Genomic DNA, 14,011 nt, shown 5'->3' with positions numbered 1-14,011 from the left:
CGTAAAATTTCTACATTGCATTGAGCATTTTTATCACCAACTTTCCAGCCCACACCATGCAGAAGTGATCGATTTTTCAAATTGACAATGGAATTTAGAGTAACAATATTACATAGTATGATGTGGAGCGATCGTGAATGTTCAGCATATTTCAACTTGTAGCAAGGAATGTTCGCAAAAGTTGGGCTAGCTGCTAGAGAATTATCTTCAAGGAAGGCAAAGCACAAAGATGGCCCAGTTTCCCCTGAAAGTCCTCTAGGTAAGCAAGTCAGATTTTTACAACAAGCCTAGTCTACCTACCTTAATTATTTCAAACTTAACTCGCTATTTCTCAAAATCCAACCGAAGGTGCCGCATTTTCACCTCATCTTGAATCTTTGATTTATGAATTTGGCCTAGAGACGCGTCAACGAGTTGGATTAGAACCCCCTATTTAAAAATATTAATATGTTCTGATTTTGAAACGTTATTTAAATTATAAATATTAACAATTTGGTTTAAAGCAGAATCCAGTTATTGTCACTTTTAACTAATGTAAGGATCTTTTTAAATCTTTTTTCGACAAAAAAAAAAAAAAAAAAAAAAAAACATAGCATTAACGACAATAATAGCTTAATCAATGACAGCCAAAACTTTTGAAAACTCTCATTTGAAAAAACTCATTAATCCACTCACTACTGATTCAGGTTGATCCGGCTAAGCAAGTTCTATACTGATGGGCCAGCTTTTATTTAAAACATGGGTGCAGAATGTAAAGCGAGTTATCAGCAAGTATGCCTTGACTGAGAGGGTAAATAATGCTCTAACATCGTTTTCTTAAAGCTTTCTAAAGCCAAAAGTTTTTTTTATAAAGCTTTACCATCTTTATGATTTCACCTTCATCGTTAATAATATCATAACATTTGTTTCTCGACGATTTTTTACATTGCATTGCGCATTTTTATCAGAAACTGTTTCAAAATGTTTACCACATTTATCACTCAACTTTTCAGTTCTTAAAAACCGAAAGCTTTTGTTTCTTTCGATAGCAATTCTGAATTTTCTCAATATTTTTGTACGCAATTAAGGACATTTGATGAAATCATATTAATCAATCAATCATCAAAATTTGATATTGGTAATGATATTTCTCTCGGTCCTTCAAATATTAAATCAGAGCCTAAGGTATATTTATAAACAGTTATGAATCAGAGAATCTATGAACAATTATATAACAGTATATTTATTAACAGGTATGAAATGTAGAATACTAATAGAAAGACATTGGTTCATGCAAGTTCGGATTATAAAAATAAACGACTGCTTATGGACCCGCAACTTTGAAAGGTCCGAAAAATCTCGAAATTATTTTTTAAAGTATTTATAGGGTAATCTAGCTTTATACTTTCATTTGATTTACAAAGGAAATGTGCATACATGATGATTCAAATAAGTGTAACAAGCTTTTATTTTCTTAATTTTTGCAATTGCACATAGGCTTTCCATTTCAAAATTTCATCAAATAAGCTACCGAAATGTATAAAATTGCTTTTCCAAACTAGTGAGTTCCATTTTTTTAATGGTCGATTTTCAAGTCAAAAACCCATGTTAACTTTGTATTTGTGTAAAGGCGTTAAAATTTTTAACATTTTCTAAACATTTTATTTTAAATTTTAATTTCATTTTTTTTATAAGTGAGGTGCTGAAACCTACTCTCTTGAGGGTGAATGCAATTAAATATTTTTTTTATTTTAGTTGCCATAATTCTTCCTACTTAAAAATTGCTCATATAGAAATTAAATTAAAATTGATAAGAAATATCGGGTTTTGGAACTTTAATTAGGGTTGTTGTTGTGTGGTTTATTAGCGCAGCTGCCATATTTGGCTATATTGTACCAATCAAGGAAATCACAAACTGACTACTCCGATCTGCCGGAAGCCACACTTAAAATCTTGAATGACCGGACCACTGTAACAGCAACACTGGCGGGAACTGTGGTTGAGTCCTAAGGGCCGTCACCGGCCACGGTATAACCCTTCCCTAAGGAAATACATCCCGTCATCGATGGCAGGAGCCCGATCCCCCCTTTTCGTGTATCCATAGGGGTGGCGAGAACCAACCACCATACCGAAAGTTTTTCATCCTCAATTACGAGGTGTCCCTCCTCGCGGCACACGCCATTTAAGGAAAGGAAAGGTTAATCAATGGGGACCACGAAATTTACATTGCTCAAGGGCCTTTTCAGAGTTTCATCCAGACTTTGATTCATAGAGCGCAAAGAATTTTTGTAAGCTTTCCAACTGTTTTATAAATTATCCAATAATCTTTAATCTTTAACGATATTAAGGGTCATTCGAATTTTAATTTATCTGAAAATAAACTCCGACTAATAATATTATTCTAAAACAAAATTTGAGGAAAGTTAATTGTCTGCATTTCACGAATCAAATAATTTAGGTTTTTAGCAAATAAAAAATCCGAAATTTCAAAATCTGGACCGTATTCACTTCTAACAGATGAAACACAGTTTTTGAGATTAATAGAATCACCACAGAATTTACAATTTTAGAGAGAAATGAAAAATAGTATAAATGCAAGCTTAAAGGATGATTAAATGTATTTGACCTTAAAATATTTATCCCGTATAAATATTTCACATTGTTGTTTGAAAATGATCATATATAATTTTCATGAAGCCAAAGAATTAAGTTCTTCACATTTACTTTCATAAAAACTGTTTTCCATTCACATCTCAAAGTCAATTTAAGACAAAGTTGTCACATTCAAATGAAAGTATGAACCAAATAAACAAGGCCTAAATTTATATGGGCCTCATAAGGAAAAAAGAATCATCAATTTTTTTAAAAATACGAGTTTATTTTGAAAATTCAAAATAAGTGCATTGAGGACACCTGTGAATGCCTTCCTCCTTACTGAATTTCATATCAGCTACTATTTGCTATTTCGAATATCTTGTTCGTAGTGATAAATTTCAGATCGCAGGTAAATGCCAGTAATTCTGGATCAAACAGAATACCTTTTTTCATATGTGAAAACAACTGTTCGACCGATAAGTATCTCCACACATGGAAATAATATCACATTGCAATTTTCAAATATTTCTTTGGATTTCGATTATCTCCTTTTACTTATCGATTACCTTTGCCACTACCTTCCCTCCTGATTACCTTTACATATGGTTAGATACTGATTCTAAAGACTCGTTTTCTAAAATTCCGTTTCATTCCGCAAGAGTATTAAAATGAATGGAAAGGTAGATATTTTATTATAGGCTTTTCAAACAAACGCTGCTTTTGGTGGGGTTTAGTTTAGTCTACTTATATCAACGTCCCGTTTCAAAGCAACACTAGGGCAATTTTGGGACGGACTTCGCAATTTTGAATCGGGGTCAAATGATGAAGATGACACTTGAGCTGGTACCCCCTCTCCAAACTTCCACCCTTTACAAGGGGGAGAACGTTTGACCACGACGGATTTAACGTGCACCAGACCCGCTTACACGACGGTTCTTCGGCGGAATCGGATATCGAACCTGAAACCTTACCACCAGGCCACCGCGACCTGCTTTTGGTGGGAAAAACTCTGTTTCGATGCAGTATGAGTAGTAATCTGTCACTGTCAAATGCTGCCGCACATTATTAATAATTATATATTATTATTAAGAATTTTTAAAATTAATTTGTTGAAATTTTCTTAAATATTTTGCTACATTCTGTTATGCTTTCTTTAAAATATGCAAATATGATAAAAAAAATTTATGATAAAATCTTTAGCTACACGCTTAAATTTCATATTGATTAAAGTAAAAAAGAACGATGAATAGCATTTTTTTTTTTTTTTTTTTTTTTTTTGGAGGGGGAGAGTCTTTTGCCAAGACATAAAACGCACTGAGCAGTGGCTCAACGAAAGAAACTGATTTTCTTCTCTTTATCGGTGGTTTAGCAATTGCAAATGATGCCAGAGGAATGGTAATATATATATATATATATATATTGCCTCCTCAGTATAATTCATTTTAAAAATTGATATAATTGTACTAATATTTTGTCCCCAAGATATCTTCTGAGACTGGCGTCCAGGTCAAGTCCACTGTCGATACGCCACGAGCATTAAGAAAGCAGTGATGATTTTAGGGTGCGTGGTGGTAATATTTCTATAGATTCCTGGTTGAAAGAGACTTTAAGTAAGCCAAAAATATTTTTTTTATATTTTTCTATATATATATATATATATTCCTTTACCCTCTTTCTTAGAAATTTGTTTGCACTATTAATTCATGATGAATAAATTCTTTATGTGAACTAAAGAGAGTATGACCGCAACCAACAGATTTCGAAGTTAATTAACTACATCTTGATGATATTATGGGACAAATTCGCATATTTAAATTTATTTAAAAGTATCAGAAACGCCACTAATGGGTCGAGTAATGTGAACAGATGTCCTAGATTAATCAGGACGGTCAAGAACTATTTGGATTCAAAAGGTATCCCTTAAGAAATAAAAACGAATCAAAGAGAAAAAAAAACTAATCATTCAAGACAGTCTCGAAATATACTTATTAATAAATAGTTCATAAAACAATTAGCAGGATTTAAGTGTTAAAAATACTTGATTAAATATTCAAGCTTGTCTCGGGTTTTAATTTTAATTATAATTATAATAACTCATTAAAAATATCAACTTGATTTAATAAATTCTTATGGATTCTCCTTTTCAACTTTTACTCAACCCAGCCACCCTAACATAATAAATATGGATGAAACAACCTGAAAGAAAATTACTGAAGGTGCAATATTAGCAAAATGCAATATTAGGGCTTCTATACCTCTTCCTGTCTTATTTTTATGCTAATTGATTAGTAAGCTATTTCATTTTTTAAAATCTTAAATTATACAATATTCTTTGGTTGCGGTCCTACTTCATACCTCTACACACATACTAATATCCAAAATTGCTCAATCACGTTTTTGAACAAGGTATCAAATTCTCAACCTATGAGGAATGTCGTTGCTTAATTTTTTTTTTGTCTAAAAATTTCATTTGAAAAGTTCCCATTATACTTAATTATTAAAAAGGAATCACAGCAGTCGCCAATGACTGCTTACTTGTCGTGTTACATCGACATATCGTTTTCTCCACTAATAGTGAAAAAAATTTAGGAATTTACAATACGTGAAATGCCCCCCCCCTCCAAACTTCGAGGAATCATAAAAATAAAGACAAGAGTAGAGAATAAGATGAATTTCATAACCAAAAATTATCTATAATCATGATTATTCTTTGACATAATTGCCGGGAAGATTCAGGCATTTGTTATATCGGTGGATCAGGTTTCTAACTCCCTCTTCAAAAAATATTGCCACCAGAAATATAAGATGAGCCTTAAAGTAACCGACTAGGCGTAAAGATGCTCTTTCCAGAAAAAAAAAATTATTTTTATTTTAATTTCATTTTTTTATGATAAAGTACAAACTTCATAGATTCTAAAACAGACTTTGTTTTTAATATATATAAGATAGAACTGTAGATACAGTAGTTTCAATAATACGCAACAAATAAAAATAAAATCGGAAACAGTGGTATTTTTAACCGAAAATGAGTGATTTTTTTTTATTTTTACAGTAAAATTCTCCAAAATAATATTTGAAATGTTTATATTAACTCTCTGTCTACCCAGCCGTAGTTCGCTTATTTTTAGCATTTATGTTAAAAAGCGTGAAATTTTTTTTGCTTCCAGCACATTTGGTTGAACTAATTTACAAGTAGAATATCTAAGCATTTTCTGTAGAATGAAAATTTCACTGTGATTGATTCACAGAAAACAAGATATCTCAAAATCAATTCAATAAAATTTCATGAAATTTGGTGTGCATGCATCCAAAACCGTTGAAGGTATAATAAACCGCGGATTTTAAGATAGCCTCATTTAGACATGTTTTACAGATATTTTAATTTCAAAACACAGCCAAATTTTGACAAAAAAAATCATTAATGGCAACTTTAAATGCTAATAAAATTTTTATTTATTTAAATAATTTTTATCTTGTGGTCTGTAACATTTTATGTAGTTTGAGCTATATAGAGATGAAGTAAAAATTAAATATTTCCATCATTTTTTAACTTTACTCTGTTTTCCCTAATATTGAAAATTTTGCTAATACTTTTTAAATGAGCAATTTTTTCAAACACTAAAGGCAATGATGTATTTTTTTTCTAATAGTGACCTTTCATATCTGCTTTAGCTATTTGGTGCAATAAAAAAATCTTTATGTATCATTTTTTTTAAAATTCGTCTCCGAACTAAGTCGGATACTTTAATGTTCCTTTGAAATTCCTCATTAATCTGTAATTCTTATTTTCCCATACTAAAGAGTTCTTCAATTCAGGGAAAAGATGAAAATCACACCGCTCTATGCTGCATTCTCCACGAAGGGGAACAAGGGCGCAAGATTTTCGAAACAGAAAATCTTGTTCAACGAATTGAACGAAGTCTTCGAAATGAACGGTGAAAGTTGAAATTTCAGACAATGCGCTGGTCGACCAACATACGAAAATTGTCACGATGGATAGAGAATATCTAGACATTCCTGCTCCTTATTCTTTCCTTACAAGAAAATTCAAAGAACTTCCAGAGTAATGAGAAGCTTCAAAAGAACGTTAAAGCTTGTTCCCCATTATTAACGGCAACACTCTTCCAAGGGAGGAGAGGAAACCTGGTATACGTGACAAATGTTTGAATCTTCACGGTAATTATATCGGAAAGTACTCCATGCTTGTGCATAACTTTTGGTAATCAATTAATTTCTCTTTAATTGTCTTTTTATGGCCCATCTTAGGAGTTTGGGGAGAAAAAAGTCATCGTAAAATAATAACTACCTCGTCAATAATATTTTAATGCTTTAGTAGACCAATAATCCCCTGTTTCAGTTTTCCCAGCTATCCAGCAGTTCCTACCCCCTCCCTTTTTTTTCTTCTTTTTTTTTGGTGATGTGCAAATATTTATTTGTTATTTTTGTAGTATGTAAATATTCAGTTGTTATTTTTGTGATATGTAAATATTCATTTGTTAACTATAATCATTTATTAACACGCGCGTTTATTATCAGTTGTTTATATAGGTATCTTAGGCTCTAATCCTTCAGTGTCTTGCGATGGAATAAAATGTTATTATTCTACTCAGGATATCTCTGTTATACTTTCAAAAGCACATATAACATAATCACTCAGCATAGTAGCATGATAAAGCATCTGCAGGTTAATCGCCAATTAGTAACCTCAATAGAGAGAAGTTCAGCAAATATGATTACTTTAACTAAAGTTAATACTCAATGCAACGCGAGCGAGTATTTTTTTAATTATTATTTTTTTTAATCTCGGTCTATTTTAAATGAATTTTTTGCTTACTATTTTTTTGTTCCTGATTTTTTTATTTATTTATTACGTAGCTTGAAGTGAGAGAGGTGTGATATATGCTTGCTGGAGGGGATAGTGGGAATCTGATATATCCTAGCCTTGCAGAATTTTCTTCTGATCTTGCAGTCTGAACAGAAATGTTAAATCAGAGTAACAAGAATTATTTAGTGAAAGAAAAGTTATCTACAGTCACAGCAGATGTTTAGCCCATGAAGGAGATTAGGTGGCTTTTCAACAATTCAGTACAAAAGAAAACTGCCAAATGGTGAAACTGTAGATCATTCACGTTAATCTTATATCTTTAAACGAGCAATTCTTGTATATAAATAAATTTATTTATTTCATGTATCTCTAATGATTTGAATCAAATTTTATATTTAGATGATTTTTTGCTTTTTAAGTTTATCTATAAAGGTGTCTTTCCTGAAAAAATGCGATTTTACATATATATATATATATATATTAGAATAAGTTATTCAACTTCCGCTTCGAAGTGTGAGCAGTGCAATATAGTGGTCAGAACAACATGAATGACGCGTGTATTGCGGGTTTTCGGTTTGACTCGCGCTTCTTGCTTAATTTTTTTACTTATGTATTTATATTTAATACTTTTGCTTTTTAAGTTTATCTATATAGATATCTTTCCTGAAAAAAAAAATGCGTTTTTACACACACATGCGCATAAAAAAACATTTTTTATAACTAACTATTAGAGTCTTTTTCTATCTGCTCTCATGCTGACAGAGTCATCTGACAGTGTAATACAGCATATTGTTTTGAATAACATGTTAAACTAAGTGCATTCATGATTTTTTTTTATTTAATTGACCAGTTCATATGTAGTGAGTATCTGATTTGTATTTAAATATTTTCTCAAAAAAATTGCTGAGTGAAGCTTTGTCTTCCAAATATTATATTCTATATCTAGAAATAATCATAATCAGAATTTGTCCTTTCATGTAAATGTGCGAAAGAAGTTGAAAGACTAAATTGTCATAGATAACAAACAACACAGCCGTTGAGAATCATTCAAAACAAACTCCGTTGTTAGCATCTAATGTAGTTCTCAGATGTAATGGAGTCCTCAGAAGAAGGTACATCCCATAATCGGCAATGTCAAGTAGCAATAGCATCATTAATATACCTCCATGGAAACTAATAATATGCTTATTTATGTGGAGGCTTTTCATCCCTTTTTTTGAAGTGCACTCCAGTGGATTGCATCAAGTGTTAAAATTTTCTATTTCAATGACAAGCTTTTTGAAAACTCGGTAAAATAACTGACCAAACATTCATACAAGGTTAACTGCCATAAGAGCTCCAAAATGTAAGTTAAACTCATTTGCTGTGAAGGAGAGGTGGTGGATGGCATAGTTTTCGGCTTCGAGTGAAGAGTTTCAGATTCGAAACCCGATTAAACAACAGATCAGTCATGTATGCTTGCCTCGTGCACATTTAATCTGATGTTGAGGATCAAATATTTTCCAGAGATTTGATGAGGAAATTTTGGGACGGAGATGCTTACTCAAGTTGCTTTATCGTCTGATCATGGTCCAGAAAATTACGATATACGCTTCAAAACAGCCTTCATATATTTTGAAAACAGGATGTTAATATAATTAAACTAAACTACAGTTTAACAATTGAGTGGATTAAGGCAAGGATTATCTGCTAAAAAATATAAATGAAGTAGTAGAAAAACAAATCGCTAGCGAAAAGCCCGAGAGCAGAAAAACACACATTTTCCAACATCAGAATTATTGACATAAGTCGGATTGGGGAAATCTTGAACTGTTGTGTATTTTTAGAACTGGAAGTTCTTATCTCAACTCTCAATGACAGTCTATTTCTATCTTTAGTAAATACGTCTATACTTCAGAAGCTTTCAAGATTAATTTAATCGAAATCATTTTCCTCCTTATATCCATCTTACTTTATTTTTTACAAGTCTTAATGGCACAGTAACCTAAGGACATTATGCACCAGGAAATGACTAGCAAAGTTGAGTTTATGTAGAAGTTAAGTTTAGACTCAGAAATTTCGAATTTTAATAAGTGGATAAAATAAAAATTTCTTAAAGTTGAACGTTTTCTAAGATATTTCTTTTTCACTTTCTTGTATCTTAAGCATAGAGAAAATATTTGAGCATGAGGTTTTGACAAATTTACTCTTTTCAGACATCCTCGAGTTAAAAAACATCTTTGGCACCATGTCCATCTGTCCGTGAACACGCGAAATTAAAAACGCTTTGAGCTAGAAGAATGAAATTTAGTATTTGAACTTAATACCGAATCCTTTTAAATCCATTATGCCTTTTGAACGAAATCCATTTATAAGCTGTCTGTCTGCCTGGTTGTTTGAGGACAAGCGAACTCTATAACTACGAAAATGTAAAAAACTGGATAGATAAAATTTGGTACGCAGATAAAATTTGGTATCTAAAGTGTAGAATTTCATCAGTTTTTGAACCTAATCTGTCAGTTTGTTGACCGTCTGTCGCTCTGTTCTTTCGTATACATGTAAACGCAATAACTCATAAACGCGATGAGTTAAATCAATGAAATTCAGTATCTTATTTTAGTACTACAAATGTAGTTCCATGTCAAATTTTGGTTTTAATCGGTCTGTCCAAAATAATATTCGCATGATAGATTTAGTAAAAATGCTAGGTTCACGGCAAAGATCTATATTTCGTGACTATTGTTTGCCAATGCCATGCAAGGCATTTGCGCCCTAACCCAAGATCCAAAATTTTATGAAGGAGAAGGGGATTAGATCATTATAAAAGAATATGCGAGAAAGTTTCGGGGAAAACACTTTCCTTCGTTTTATTTTTTAAAATATAGCTCTTTTTTTTTTCTCAGTATTCTGAGTATAAAAGGCAATAATAGCTGTTATCTTTTCTTTTCAATTAAAAAGGAATATAAACTAATGGATACCATGAACAAAAATTGTTTATCCTCCCCTCCTTTTTAATTTAATTACAAAAAAAAAAAAACCCTCGAATACAGAAAGTATATTTCACTTACACAAAGTATACAGACAGAAAATGTTAAAATAAAAAAAAATTAAAAAAAAACTGGACTGCAAGATTTTGATGAATTTCTATGTTTTAGTCTTCACTGAGTCCTATAAAATTATTTTGGGAGTTATACCAGTCTGCAAACACGATAGCTTCAAAATTCAAAAAGTTAAATGGTTGAAATTTGGTATATTCTCTTCATATAAAAGTGTAGATTTCTATCAAAATTTTCATGAAAACCGTTTATGTAAAGTTTGCTATCTACCTGCCCATGAATATGATTACTCAGAAAAAAAAAAAAAAAAGATGATAACAGGACGGAATTTTGTGTATTGTTTTATCATCGAACTTGTTTAATGTGTGTATAATTTTAGACTAATTTATAAAAATTCTCTATCAGTTTATCTATCCTTTTATCAATGTGAACATGGCAACTTATGAAAGCTCCAAGCTCCATAAATGAAATTCTGATTATATGGCTTTTGAGTACCTGGACATATTCACACAATTCATAAAACTATCAGTCATAGGTCTTTTGACTACCGGATGAGAAGAATATATTTTCAATAAAGAATAAGAACAATTTTTAGAAGAGGTTGCAAATTTGTATGCATTACCAATAATCCGGAGATTTAAGCATCAAAAAATTGTTCAAATGCCTATGCATTTATATTACACTTAACAGATAACATTCACAATGAATAAAATTATACCTTCAATACCTTTTCATAAAAATTAACTTAAGTTGGCTAACTTGGATATCAAAAGTCACCAATAACATTATCCATCGTTACCAATTATTTTAACTAAGTTTTCATTATGATTAAGCATCAACATTTAGTTCAAATACCAATGCATTTTCTCGCACTCGTTAAATATTTTTGCCAACAACAATAACTTCTAGCAAACCAATATTAATCTCATACTAGCCCTTCTTGCCAATGAACTATGGATGATTGGATGTTTATAACTCGTACTCACATGTTCCCAGAGACGGATTTTGAGAATTTGTGGCCACAAGTGCTAAATTATTTAGAAGCCCCCTTCTAGGTAAATTGTATAGATGATAAGAAAGTATGTGAACTAAGCACTATTTGCGCTTTTAAAGCACTATTTGCGCACTATTGCGCCCCCCCCCGCCGCAACTCAGAAGTTAAATTGAAACCGGAGTTCGTGTGATTAAGAAATATTTTTTAGAACGTAGATAATTGAAATTATTATAAATGCATATACAGGGCGAGTTTGAACTAATCTGCCAAACGAAAGAAGGTGTTAGTAAAAGCCCATGTGGATCATAAAACACTATAGAAACCCGGACAAATCTTTTACCGTTTGCAAGTTATGGGGGATAAAATGAATATGCAACCAATCGGAGAAAATCCTAATTTAAAAAAGTTTCTGACTCTTCTATCTCTCTTTTTCGTTTGGGACATTAAGTCAAATTTACTTAGCATTACCCTCACTTTTATAAATGCAGACGTTAAAGAAGGACGGCCAGAAGTTGGGTGCGAATAGCGCTGCCTTACAATCCTTCCAACGTGATCCACTCTTTCGAAATTTGTTTCATTATTCGCTAAATTAGTTTATATTAATCAATCATAATTTGAAATATCTTTTTTGAGTTTTGCAATAAATGTTTTTAAAAACGAATACAGTCCGAAAAACGAATATTTCATTTATTAAACTACAGACAGATGTATACACTACAGAAGTTGAAACTATGTACCGAATTTTATCCATCTAGCTCTCTTCGTTTTGTAGCTAACTTATATTTGAACAGGAGGGCAGACAGACCCCCTCTGAATAGAATTTGCTCAAAATTTGACAGAAATCTACAAATTCGGTATATGTACCAAATTTCATAGGTCTAGTTCAAGGCGTTTTGAGATATCTTTGTCACAGACATAATTTCAAAATTGCGTTTTTAAACTCCGGTAGGTCTAAAACGTGGAGATTTGTCAAAATCTCGAGTTCGAATTTTCTCGAGTTCGATTACAATACTTTCTCTATACTTCGGATACGAGAAAGTGACAATATTCATTTATTAGACAATATAGAAATATGATAGTTAGATAAGCCTATTTACAAGATCATACAACCACACTATTATTTGAACAAAGCATTCACAAAAGAAAGGAAATGAAGTAGTATCAATTACTAAAACTTCAAAAGAAAAAAAAGAAAAAAAGACAATATGATATTTAAAATCTTTTAAGTTAGAGTTATTAATGAAAATCATATATGTTAACCTCAAAATTAAACTTATTTTAGATCATATGATAAAAGCTTTCATTTTTTTTTTTTTTTTTTTTGAAAAATTATTCCAGATTCGCAATGCATTGTTAAACATTACCAATATATGGTCCGTTTATTCCACGAACCACACTTAATCAAGTATTCGGGAATTGCCCAGCTGTCAAAAGACGCAGGGGTCTGAGCATAATTGATGTGAATCTGAACCTAGTCTAAACTCGAAATTATGCAAGTATAGAAAACTTGTAAATTGTTACACCGAGCAAATTTCGCGCTTTGTCGAGATTCTATATCCTTAAATTAGACCAATTCTGAAAATGTTTTCAATCCAGTTCATTAATTTGTTTAATTTACATCTATTTTTATCTAGGTATACGTTACGGGATTTCTCAAAATCTCCACTTTCACACCACACCAACAATTTCTTTGAAATTCCTGCATTTCGGCAGACAAAATTTTCCCAATGGCTACTATTTCATTGAGCAAACATCGCTCCCTTTAAATACCTTAAAAAATTTCGATTTTTTTTTTCTTCCCCAGATTTAACAGTTGCTTAAATGAAAAGGGCAACTCAAAATTAAAAATGGAGATAGATTTTGGTTCTTTATGCCTTGCAGAACTCCGATAACTTCTATGTTCACTTACCAAAAAAACTTCTTTTTTTTGTCAGTGGTTGGTTGCTTTTTCTAAAGCTGCAGTTTCAGTATTGGAAAGCTGAAGAGAAATTCGGAGTTACTGACACTTTTGATGAAACTCCTATTCTGATGTTAAAATCTTTTTTCCGAACTTCTGCAAGCCATATAAAGTTAAACTATTGCAATAAAGAACACTTTTTCCTCCTCAAGCATATTTAGAGAATAATTTTCTTATTGTAATGCACTGGAGTCAAGTTACAGCTACACATATACGCACAACCAAATATTGTCAGCAATTATAATATTCGTTTCATTTATTTATGTTCTACACCCTTTTAGAAAATATGAGTAAATTGGGAAAAAGTTTATGATTTAGAGAATCCAATTGACAATCCATTAAAATTAAATACACAAACAAAACAAAAAATAATTTCAAATGTATTTTGGGAGTCTTTTTCATGTTATCTAATAAAAAGCATGTGAATTCAATTGTAATTAATTATGTCGGGTTGAAACTTTGTATACACACATTTGCGAGAAATGCAATAGATTTTTCACAGATAGAAATTACTATTAGAAACATACTAAGACTCGTATGGTGAATGTAAATTCAATTATTCATTACTATCCTTTTCGTAGTTGTTTCAGTTCATTTGTTTATCTCAGTAATTTGATAAGTCGTAA

The sequence above is a fragment of the Argiope bruennichi genome, chromosome X1 (assembly GCF_947563725.1).
Source record: "Argiope bruennichi chromosome X1, qqArgBrue1.1, whole genome shotgun sequence".
Classification (NCBI taxonomy): domain Eukaryota; kingdom Metazoa; phylum Arthropoda; class Arachnida; order Araneae; family Araneidae; genus Argiope; species Argiope bruennichi.
Note: the sequence above shows the minus strand (reverse complement) of the source record.